Source organism: Giraffa tippelskirchi, chromosome 7 (assembly GCF_054371585.1).
Source record: "Giraffa tippelskirchi isolate mGirTip1 chromosome 7, T2T-mGirTip1v1.2.pri, whole genome shotgun sequence".
NCBI lineage: Eukaryota > Metazoa > Chordata > Mammalia > Artiodactyla > Giraffidae > Giraffa > Giraffa tippelskirchi.
The window spans coordinates 80,138,930-80,149,437 of NC_137281.1; positions in this window are offsets into that span (position 1 = coordinate 80,138,930).

The following is a 10,508-nucleotide window of genomic DNA, read 5'->3' on the forward strand; positions in this document are numbered from 1 at the left end:
TCTAGACCTAGCTCAAAGAGCCCCTCTTCCAGACAGCCTCCCCTGATTCTCCTTCCTAAAGCTCCAGGCACATGGTTGGTTAGTTCTCTTTTGTTTTTGCTTTTAGGTTGAGCACATAAAGTACACATATTAAATGTAAACCTTGGAGGTTTTTTTTTTTTACCTATGTGTACACTGTGTAGCCTCCTCCTGAATCAAGACATGGACTATGGGTCCTCTCTTGACTCAGAAATGTACCTGTGCATGAGAATTCCTTCAGGAGAGTGACAGATGCAGCCTCTGGCCTAATCCAGAGATGTCAGTTCAGTTGATCTTGAGTGGCTCAGGAGTGCAGATGAATAGCACTCAGGTCCTCAAGTAGAGGGGACTTCCCTGGTGGCTCAGTGGCAAAGAATCTGCCTGCAATGCAGGAGACCTGGGTTCAATACCTGGGTTGGGAAGATCCCCTGGAGAAGGGCATGGCTAACCCATCCAGTATTCTTGCCTGGAGAATTCCATGGACAGAGGAGCCTTGTGGGCTACAGTCCATGGGGTTGCACAGAGTCGGACAGGACTGAACTAGGCAGCAGCAGCCTCACGTGGAGGAGGTCTGCAGCCCACCCTGGGGAAACCTACTTAGTGCTTGCAGGGGTAGGTCCCCTGTCTTCTTTGTTACCCGCCCTGTCAGATGGGGGCATGCTGTGGTCCGTTGTCTTAGGACCCAGCAAGGTTCTGGGCTGAAAGAGGCATCCACAGGGGTGGATCTCGGCTGGGTGAAACTATGCAGTTTGGGAGGCTGGCCCAGCGAAAAAGAATACTCTGATGGGTGCGGGGCCTTGGAAGGGCCTCCTACAAGTTCCTTTTATCCCACTTTCAATCTACTTCTGGCAGCCACTTAAGAGTTCATGGTCTTAGATGTTGTGGGGGTGAGAAGTCTGCTGGATGAGACAGCTTACTCCTTCCATCCGCAGGAATGGCCACGGGGATGCTCAGCCTTGCTTCAGATTAGAATCACCTGGGAGACCTTAAAAAAAACCCCACATACCCAGCCCCCCATTAGATATTCTGATTTGATTGGTCTGGGGTAGGGGTTGAGCTTTAGTATTTTTTAAGCTCCCAGGTGATTCTAATGCACAGTCAAGGCCAAGAACCCCTGAGCAGAGGCCTGGCTCTGAATTTTAATCTTTATCTGCTCCAGATATATACTGAGTATATAGCTTCATATATACTGTATATAATGTATATATACTTAGTATATACATTTATAGTCTTATATATTTATACTCTTAGTATATATACTGTTATATATAATCTTTTATATGTCTAAAAGTCTATGTATATACTTATATAAAAGATTATATCCATATATGAGTTTATATACTAAGAGTATAATTAAAACCAGGTAAAGGCATGTCCTCTCACCACCTCCCTTCTGCCTCTCCTGAAGGGGCCAGGACTTCTGACTGTGGTTGTTGTCATCCAAGCCGACCATGTCCCTCGGCTACCTTCAGAGCACTCACTCCCTCCTGGAGACAAATCAACTAATAATATTGGGCATTTATGAAGCATCTTCTGTTATATTTCTAATCCTCATGGCAATGTTGCATTTCAGCAGGAAGGAAACTGAACTCGGGAAACCTTAGTGATTGCCTTCGGAGCCTCAGTGGGTAGGGACTGGAGCTGGGATCACACCTAGGCCTTTAGGGTTCCAAAGGCCACGTGCATTTCCCTGACCAGGCTGCTCCTGGAGGCAATGCCTGTTTACTGAACACCAGCCATGCCCAGGGCACAGGCCTGGGGCCCACTTACCCATTAGGCATGGCAGACATGGTGCCTAGGGCCCATGGTAATTTTAAGGGGCCTAGAAAATGTTTTAATTTTCATTTTGTTTGAAATCAGAAGAAAAGAAATAATAATGATAAACATACAATGATGAATCCAGCCTGGATTACATTTGTCTTTATGCCAAAACACTTGTAAAATAAATTATTTTTTTTAATGGAAGAAGGTACCCATGAAGACAAAAGTGTCTAGGGACCGTGGAAGTCACAATGCAGCCCTGTGCAGAGTCCTGGGTCCTGGAAGCTGCTGACCATTGTGTCCCCCAGTCCTTCCCAGAGCACAGCGAGTGCTAGTGGGGACTGAGGCAAGAAATATTTATTACACACCCTCTGTACGCCAAGCTCTGGGAAGTAAACAAAAGCAACAAGTGTGTCCTGGTCTGGCTGGGAAGAGACGATGTGCAGACAGGAAGCCAAGAGCAGGACAGGACAGGATGCCCTCTCCCACTGTGGTCAGTTCTTACTTCTATCTCTTATTTTTTTTTTAACGTTATTTATTTGGGTCTTTGTTGCTGCGGAGGCTTTTCTCTAGTTACGGCAGAGGCTACTCTCTAGTTGGATTGTTTCCATGTCTTGGCTATTGTAAATAGTACTGCTATGAACACTGGGGTGCATGTATTTTTTCGAATTAGAGTTTTCATCTTTTCCAAATATATGCCCAGGAATGAGACTGCTGGATTATATAGCAGTTCTACTTTTAGTTTTTTAAGGAACCTTCGTATTGTTCTCTATAGTGTCTGTACCCATTTACATTCCCACCAGCAGTGTAGGACTTCCTTTTCTCCACAGTCTCTCCAACATTTATTATTTATAGATTTTTTTGATGAAACTATTTGATTGATATTGGTTTTTTGATATAGGCTTTGTGGTTTTGATTTGCATTTCTCTAATAATTCACAATGTTGAGCATTTTTTCCTGTGCCGGTTGGCCATCTGGATGATTTCTTCAGTGAAATGTATATTTAGGTCTTCTGATCATTTTTTCATTGAGTTGTTTGTTTTTAGTTACTTAATATCTTGATCTTTTCATACTGAGGGCTGCCTCATTCTTTTCAATAGCTGGATGATATACAGTAATTGATTTAACTAGATCCTTTATTGATAACCTTGTTTCCAATCTCTTTGTTATAAAGCCAGCTTATGGAGCATAACTCCCACTCTTCCAATTGTGCATTAAATAACTGTACATATACATTATTTCACTATGTGCATGCACATGTGTATGTCTGTATATAAAGTGGAATCACAGCATCAAGAGGTGCAGGCACTGTGAGGGAGGGGTTGCTGTTTAGTTGTTAAGTTGTTCTCAACTCATTGCAACCCCATGGACTGTAGCCCACCAGCCTCCTCTGTCCATGGGGTTTTCCAGGCAAGAATACTGGAGTGGGTTGCCATTTCCTTCTCCAGGGGATCGACCCAACCCAGGGATCAAACCTGTGTCTCCTGCACTGGCAGGCAGATGCTTTACCACTGAGCCACCAGGGAAGCCCGTGAGGGAGGGGAAGTTGGGACAACTTCCATGGCGAAGCGAAAGTGGCCATATTTATCTACATTAAATTCCTCCTCCCCAATTTTGGGAGCACCTCCTGGGTGCTGGGCTAGGGGTTCAGAGGGGAGGAGCACTCACACTTTGCTCTTGGGGGCCTCTCAGATTGAGACAATCACTTGCATTCCTGGGAAGGAGGGCTGTACAGATGCCAGGATAGTGAAAGGAAGGCAGCCACAGGCCTGTCTCTTAGGAGAGAGAGGAAAAAACTGGTGGAAAAGAAGGAAGAGCATTGCAGGTAGGTGAACCATCCTGTGCAAAGGCTGGGTGTCAGTTGGCAGGAAACAGGGGAACTTTGGGGCTGTTTTGGGGCGCAGGCCTTCTCTTGTTCAGGGTCCAAGTGGTGGGAGGGGAGATGAGATGGGACCTACACCTAACCTGGCTGGGAAGTGACTCTTTGCCCTGTCGGGTCATGGGGCTTGATGGGTTCTCACTCAGTCTGGGAGCCTCATGATGAGAGAGAAATGCTAACAACCTTTTTCTGGCTGTGGTGTGGAGGAATGATTGAATAACAAGGACTATCCAGTATCTCCCAGTCCCTGAGGGGCAGGCTCCTTGTACTAAAGGCCTTTGACCCATAGCAAGTGCCTTATAGAAACAAGCAGCTGAATTATAGTCAAGAACTCAAATGAGCCATGTTCCCAGGCATTGTCTCTGAGATGAGGGCTCCTGTATTTGGCTGAAGGCTAAGGGTAGTGAGCTTCCTCCACCAGGAGGCCTGGACTCAGGCCGGGGGTCAGGTCTGGGGTCACAGTCTGGCGCTGCTTACAGTGATTGTGACATTCTTTAGAAGTCTCTCATCTCTGTTCAAAGAAAAAAAAGCCCCTCCATTTTGCATACTATTCCCTGATACATCTAAGTTAGCTTTAATAGTAAAATGGGATAGATTGCAAATATAATATAAAAGTAAATTTCTCCAACCTCTTTGAGTCAAATTAGCCCTCCAGAAAAATCCTTTGACTTCAAGAGATTCACCTAGTTTGAGAAGGATGGACGAAGGCAATCCAGTTTCATTGCAGCAAAGCTACAGTCCTCACCCAGGTCTCTGTGTAACTACCTCTGGCCCTCTTAACAACCAGGAGACTTGCTGCACTTCACTTATTCACGCCTCTGAACAGAGGTATTTTCACCTGGTATTTCTGAAGCCTGATAATGTTCAGGGCATTGCCCTCTCCTATGACACTCAAAAGGAGCAAAATAACAGTAGCAGCTCTAATGCTTTGCATATATGATATCAATCAATACAATGACCCTACAGGGTAGGTACTATTATTATTAAATCCATATTATAGATGAGGAAACTGAAACTTGGAGAGGATAGGGAAAGAGACCAAGGCTACCCTGTAAGCACCAAGATTAAAACCAAGATTACAACCAGGCAGTCTGACCCCAAGGCTGCCCTTTTATCTCCTGTTCTGTATACACTGCACAGTTAGGGTGAGAAGCCTTAGGCACCAGGATAAGGGGCCAAGAGCCCTGAGAGCTAGAAAACCTCAGGTCAACCTCTGGCTCCCTCCAAGCAGCCCTGTGATCTTGGACAAATCACTCTCTTTTTCTGGTTCTAGAATCTCCTCTGGCTCCCCTCCCTGTCCTGTTCTGAGCTGTTTAGACTATTTAGATAGTGGAGGGTTAAGTGCAGCGCAAGGGGTGTGACCAGCAGCATTGGGAAGGGCAGTTTCTCTAGATTCCCAGGAGCTGCTGAGTCCCACAGGGTGCCAAGACCTTATTCCTGCCGCAGTCAAGCAGGCCCATTTTATCGATGAGGAAATTGAGTCTCCCAGAGGTTAAATAAAACAACTAACTCCTTGCTTATTTAGCTAATGTGCGTGCTCAGTCGCCTGATTATGTCTGACTCTTTGCGACCCCATGGACTGCAGCCTGCCAGGCTCTGTCCATGGGATTTCCCAGGCAAGAATACTGGAGTGGGTTGCTGTTTTCTTCTCCACGGGATATTTCCAACACAAGGATCGAACCTGCATCTCTTGCGTCTTCTGCATTGCCAGGCGGATTCTTTACCACTGCGCCACCAGGGAAGCCAACATCTCCCGTGTGCTGAGCACCTATTAGGTACCAGACGATGGACTAAGCCTTTAAGTCTTCAAAACAACCTCCCAATATTATTATTACCAGTTAAGTGTCAGGCTCCCCGTCTGTAGTCTCTAATCTGGGAATAATAATAGCACCCAACTGGGGTTTGTTTTAGGAAGTTAAGGAGGTTGCCCATGGTCACACAACTGAGAGGTAACTGAACAGGATTTGAACCTAAGTCTGTTTGGTTCAACAAAATGATGGTTAAGAACCATTACCCTGTGCTGCCCAAGCACAGGCTGCCTGGAGTGGTAATGGAAAAGTCGGCATTTGATTCACAGAGGCTGTGGTAATAATAGGTTCCATAGTTGTAGACAGGACCAGGAAAAGTCCTTCTGAGAGAAAGTAAGATGTGAACAAACAAAAAACCCTAAAAGTAGGTGAAATTAGGAATTCGTTAAACCGGTGTTCCCAACATTGCATGTATTCAGATGGTCATTAGGATAATTCAGGTGATACACAGATAAACTACCTACTTTTTAATGTACTATGTATATATGTGTTTATTTTGTAAGAAATGCTTTATTTTTAAAATTTTTTTGGTCACACTGCACAGCTTGTGGGATCTTAGTTCCCCAATCAGGGAATGAACCTGGGCCCTCGGCAATGAGAGCATGGAGCCCTTACCACTGGACTGCCAGGAATTCCTGACTTTAGGTATTTGTTTCATTATTATTAGTTTAAAAATGTATTATTTATTTTTGCTGTGCTCTTTGTGGCTGTGCATGCTTTTCTCTAGTTGTGGTGCATGGACTTGCAGTGGCTTCTGTTACTGTGAACCACAGGCTCTAGGATACATGGGCTTCAGTAGTTGTGGCATGTGGGCTCAGTACTTGCACCTGCCAGGCTCTGGAACACAGGCTGAGTAGTTGTAGGATATGGACTTAGCTGCTCTGTGGCATGTGGAATTTTCCCGGACCAGGAATCGAACCTGTCTCTTGCACTGGCAGGTGGATTCTTTACTACTGAACCACCAGGGAAGCCCCTATCGTTATATATATATTTAAATTTGGCTGACCCAGTTTTTAGTTGTGGCATGTGAACTCTCAGTTGTGGGTTGTGGGACCTAGTTCCCTGACCAGGGATCAAACCCAGGCCCTCTGCATTGGGAGTGTGTTATCTCAGCCACTGAACCACCAGGGAAGTCCCTTTATATATTTATTTTAAAGTCATAAATTTAACTAGCACATTTGTGACTCCGTGGCTATTACTGCTTATGACAAGTCTAAATAATAGTGGTGAACTGATTTTTAAAATTACGTAAATAAGCATCAATAAGGTGTCTACACTGTTCAGACGTTCTCTCGCACTCTCAAGTCTGTGTAACAGCAAGTCGCACTGGTTCTGTCTTCAGATATGTCCAGGATCTGACCTCTTCTCCCCATGCCAGCATGGTCTCTCCTGGGCCACTGCAACGGTCTCCCACTAGGCCGCAATCTCTGCCCTGCTGTCTATTCTCCGTGTGGCAACTAGGGGGAGCCAGTCAAACAGAAGGCAGATTATGGCCCTCCTCTCAGAACCTCCAGGGGCTCCCGGCTCAGAGGACAAGCTGAAGACCCACCAATGGCCTGGGTACCCTATAATCTGCATCCCCGCCCCCCCCCCCCCCCAGTATTTGTCTCATCTCATGACCTCTTTGATGGTCCTGGGATATGCAAGCCATGCTCCCACCTCAGGACCTTTGCACTTGCTGTTCTCGGAGCAACATTCATCTCCCAGATAGTGTCAGACAGTGTCACCATCAAGACCTTGCTCAACTGTTACCTTCCCAGAGAAGTATCCCCTGACCACTTTCTCTGAACCACATCCACTCTCTCCTGGCATTTGTCTCTTCTTATTTTTAACATTGGCACGTTTATCTTCCAAGATGCTGGATACGATTATTTTGTTTATGGTCTGTCTGTCCTCTCACTGGACTCCTTGAGCTCAGGAATTTTTGTGTTTTGCTTACTGCAGTATCCCCAGCACCTGGAACATGGCCTGGCACCCAATAGGAACTAGATGAGTATGTGTCATGTGGGTGAATACATGCCTGTGTGCATTCTTCAAGACAGAAAGGGTCTGCAGCATTCATCAAAGTCTCAGAAGTGTTATCCATCCCCAAAGGGTACCCATGCTCCCTCACTTGGAACCACATTGCCCAATGAGATTTAATCTTCTAAAGGGGCAGATGATACCACTTAGCCAGTTGGGCCTATAGTTGTTTTCCTGAGAATTAATAAGGGAAGCCTTGATTTATCCATTAGTTTTCTGTGAAGTGGGCTAGGATGACTCAGTCTCCCTGCCAGTCCGTCTCACCATAGCAAGAGGTGGCCAGACTCTGTCTCTGATGCCTCTGTTCATAAGCAGTAGCCCCTAGAGCCTGGCTCTTCCCACCACCAAGTTCTGCCTTGTATTCTTTTTGCTGTTTCATGCCTTGTGAATTCCTAGCTAATGTGGAAACATCCGGGCTTCCCAGGTGGCGCTAGTGGTAAAGAACCCGTTTGCCAATGCAGGAGACATAAAAGTTGCAGGTTCGATCCCTGGCTTGGGAAGATCCCCTGGAGGAGGGCATGGCAACTCACTCCAGTATTCTTGCCTGGAGAATCCCTTGGACAGAGGAGCCTGGTGGGCTACGGTCTATAGGGTCGCAAAGAATCAGACACAACAGAAGCGACTTAGCATGCACAGGCTTGGAAACATCCCAAAGGCAAAAGACCGTGTTTCCTTTTTTAGGGCCAGATACTAAGAAGAAGAACACTCAAGCAGCCCTGGGTTCAAGTCCCATCTCTGTCACTTGTCGGTTGTGTGACTAAAGACAGATTACTTAACCTCTTTGTTTGCTTTAAAAATGATTTTGTAAGAATAGGAACAAAATCGGGGGGTGATTTGATGAGAGAGTGCATACAAGTGTTTGGTCCAGATGATCATGAGCATGGAGCTTGGTGAAGCAAGGGGTTTTAAACCAAGCATGTCACAGATATAAAATGCCCACTGTGTGACAGGTGTTATACTAAGGACTGGGGAGAAGAAATGGGGTAAGTGCTGTCTTGTGTGAATTAGCTTCTCTGATGGTACATACAGAGTGAGAGTGAGTGTGAAGTCGCTCAGTCGTGTCCAACTCTGTGACCCCATGGACTGTAGCCTACCAGGCTCCTCCATCCATGGAATTTTCCAAGCAAGAGTACTAGAGTGGGTTGCCATTTCCTTCTCCAGGGGATCTTCCCGACTCAGCAATCGAGCCCGGGTCTCCCACATTGCAGGCAGATGCTTTACCGTCTGAGCCACCAGGGAAGTTACGATGGTACAGACAGAGAGGCATCAAATGGCCTATTTCTGACTCGCTCAATGGAGCTGTGGGTGGCCTGTGCCTGACAGTTTCCCCATCTCTAACCACGTGGCACTTACATTCCAGAGACAGAGGAGAATTGTCATCAGGTTGTATGGGTTTATTAACTGTGAGAAAACACAGGGTACTTTGGGGGAATATTAGAACAACAGGGAAGGAGCAGGTTTGAATCTGAGGGGTCAGAGTTACTTCTTTGTGAGTTACTTTGTGAGTAACCTGACTGTGGAAACCTGAGGAGCAGCAGCTAGGACTCTACATTTCTCCTCTCCCGTACCCCCAGGAAATTGGGGCTTGTTCTCCAGAGGGGCGGTTTAGGAGGGTGTCCTTAGGCTGCTGGAGAAGACTCTTGAGAGAGCAAGGAGATCAAACTAGTCAATCCTAAAGAAAATAAACCCTGAAGATTCATTGGAAGGACTGATGCTGAAGCTCCAATACTTTGGCCACCTGATGGGAAGAGCCGGCTCATTGGAAAAGACCCTGATGCTAGGAAAGCTTGAAGGCAAAAGGAGAAGGGGGTGACAGAGGATGAGATGGTTAGATAGCTTCACCAACTCAATGGACATGAATATGAGCAAATTCTGGAGACAAGTGGAGGACAGAGGAGCCTGGTGTGCTGCAACAGTCCAAGGGGTCGCAGAGTTGGACACAACTTAGCAACTGAACAACCAGCACCTAAGGCTGAAGCTCTGAGGCCCTGCCCTCTGGGCACTGCCACACGCACCCTCTAGTGGTCACAATGCAGGCAGGCACCAGGCTGGATGGGCCCTGGAAATCCAAGGACAAGGGGACTAACTGTCGCCATCCTTCCCTTCCTGATACTATCGCTATTGAGACGTGGTCTTCCTGGAATGAGGGATGACCCTGGGACCTCACGTCATTGAACTTTGGTTACCATCTGTTGCACGATTCCTATTCTTACAGTTGAGAACCCCAAGGCTTATAGAGCCGAGGGAGGTTAAGCAGGATCAGTACTGAACTCAGGCCTACCACACTCTGGTTTCCGTGCTCTTCAGTTGTCATCTAGCTGGCACCTAAAGGCACCCCACCCCCCATGCCTCATCTCTGGGTGAGCAGAAGGCAAACTCTGTCCAAATTACTGCTCAGGGAAGAAGGCAGCCCTCCCCAGGGAGGTTACTATTTCAGTCTTCCCTTGCTCTGAGGCCTCAAACACAGACCTGACATCCCTCAGGGTGCTCCCCCAGGAACCCTTCAGAAAGGGATGTCCTGGTACCTCAGGGAGGAATTGGGGAATGGAGGGGGAGGGAGACATGGTTTGACTCCAGGGGTAGGTGTTGAGCATTTGTGGAAGCCCTGAGGGGTAATCTGTCTGCTTGCTGTCCTTTCCCTTTTGCTTCCTATCACATACACCCCTTCCCCCAAACTGGCTGGGTTGAAATCCAGCCTCTGCCACTAAATATGAGCTTGTACAAGTTACTTTAGGTCTTTGTGCCTCAGTGTCCTTAACTATACGTTAATGGTTAATAACCACGCCTACCCCCAAAGTGTTGTTAAGTGGAGTCTGGGGCCTTACCCCACAATGCTTTGATTCAGCAGGCCCAATGGACCACAGTTTGAAAAGCACTGTCTTCAAGGATATGCTCTGGCAACACAGACCCACATCATTTCCTTGCTGTTAGGGTGAGCGCACATACCGGTTGATACCTCTGTAGTGTTAGCATTTTATCACTTTGAAGACTGTCTTCATTTCAATGATTAATTCCTGTTC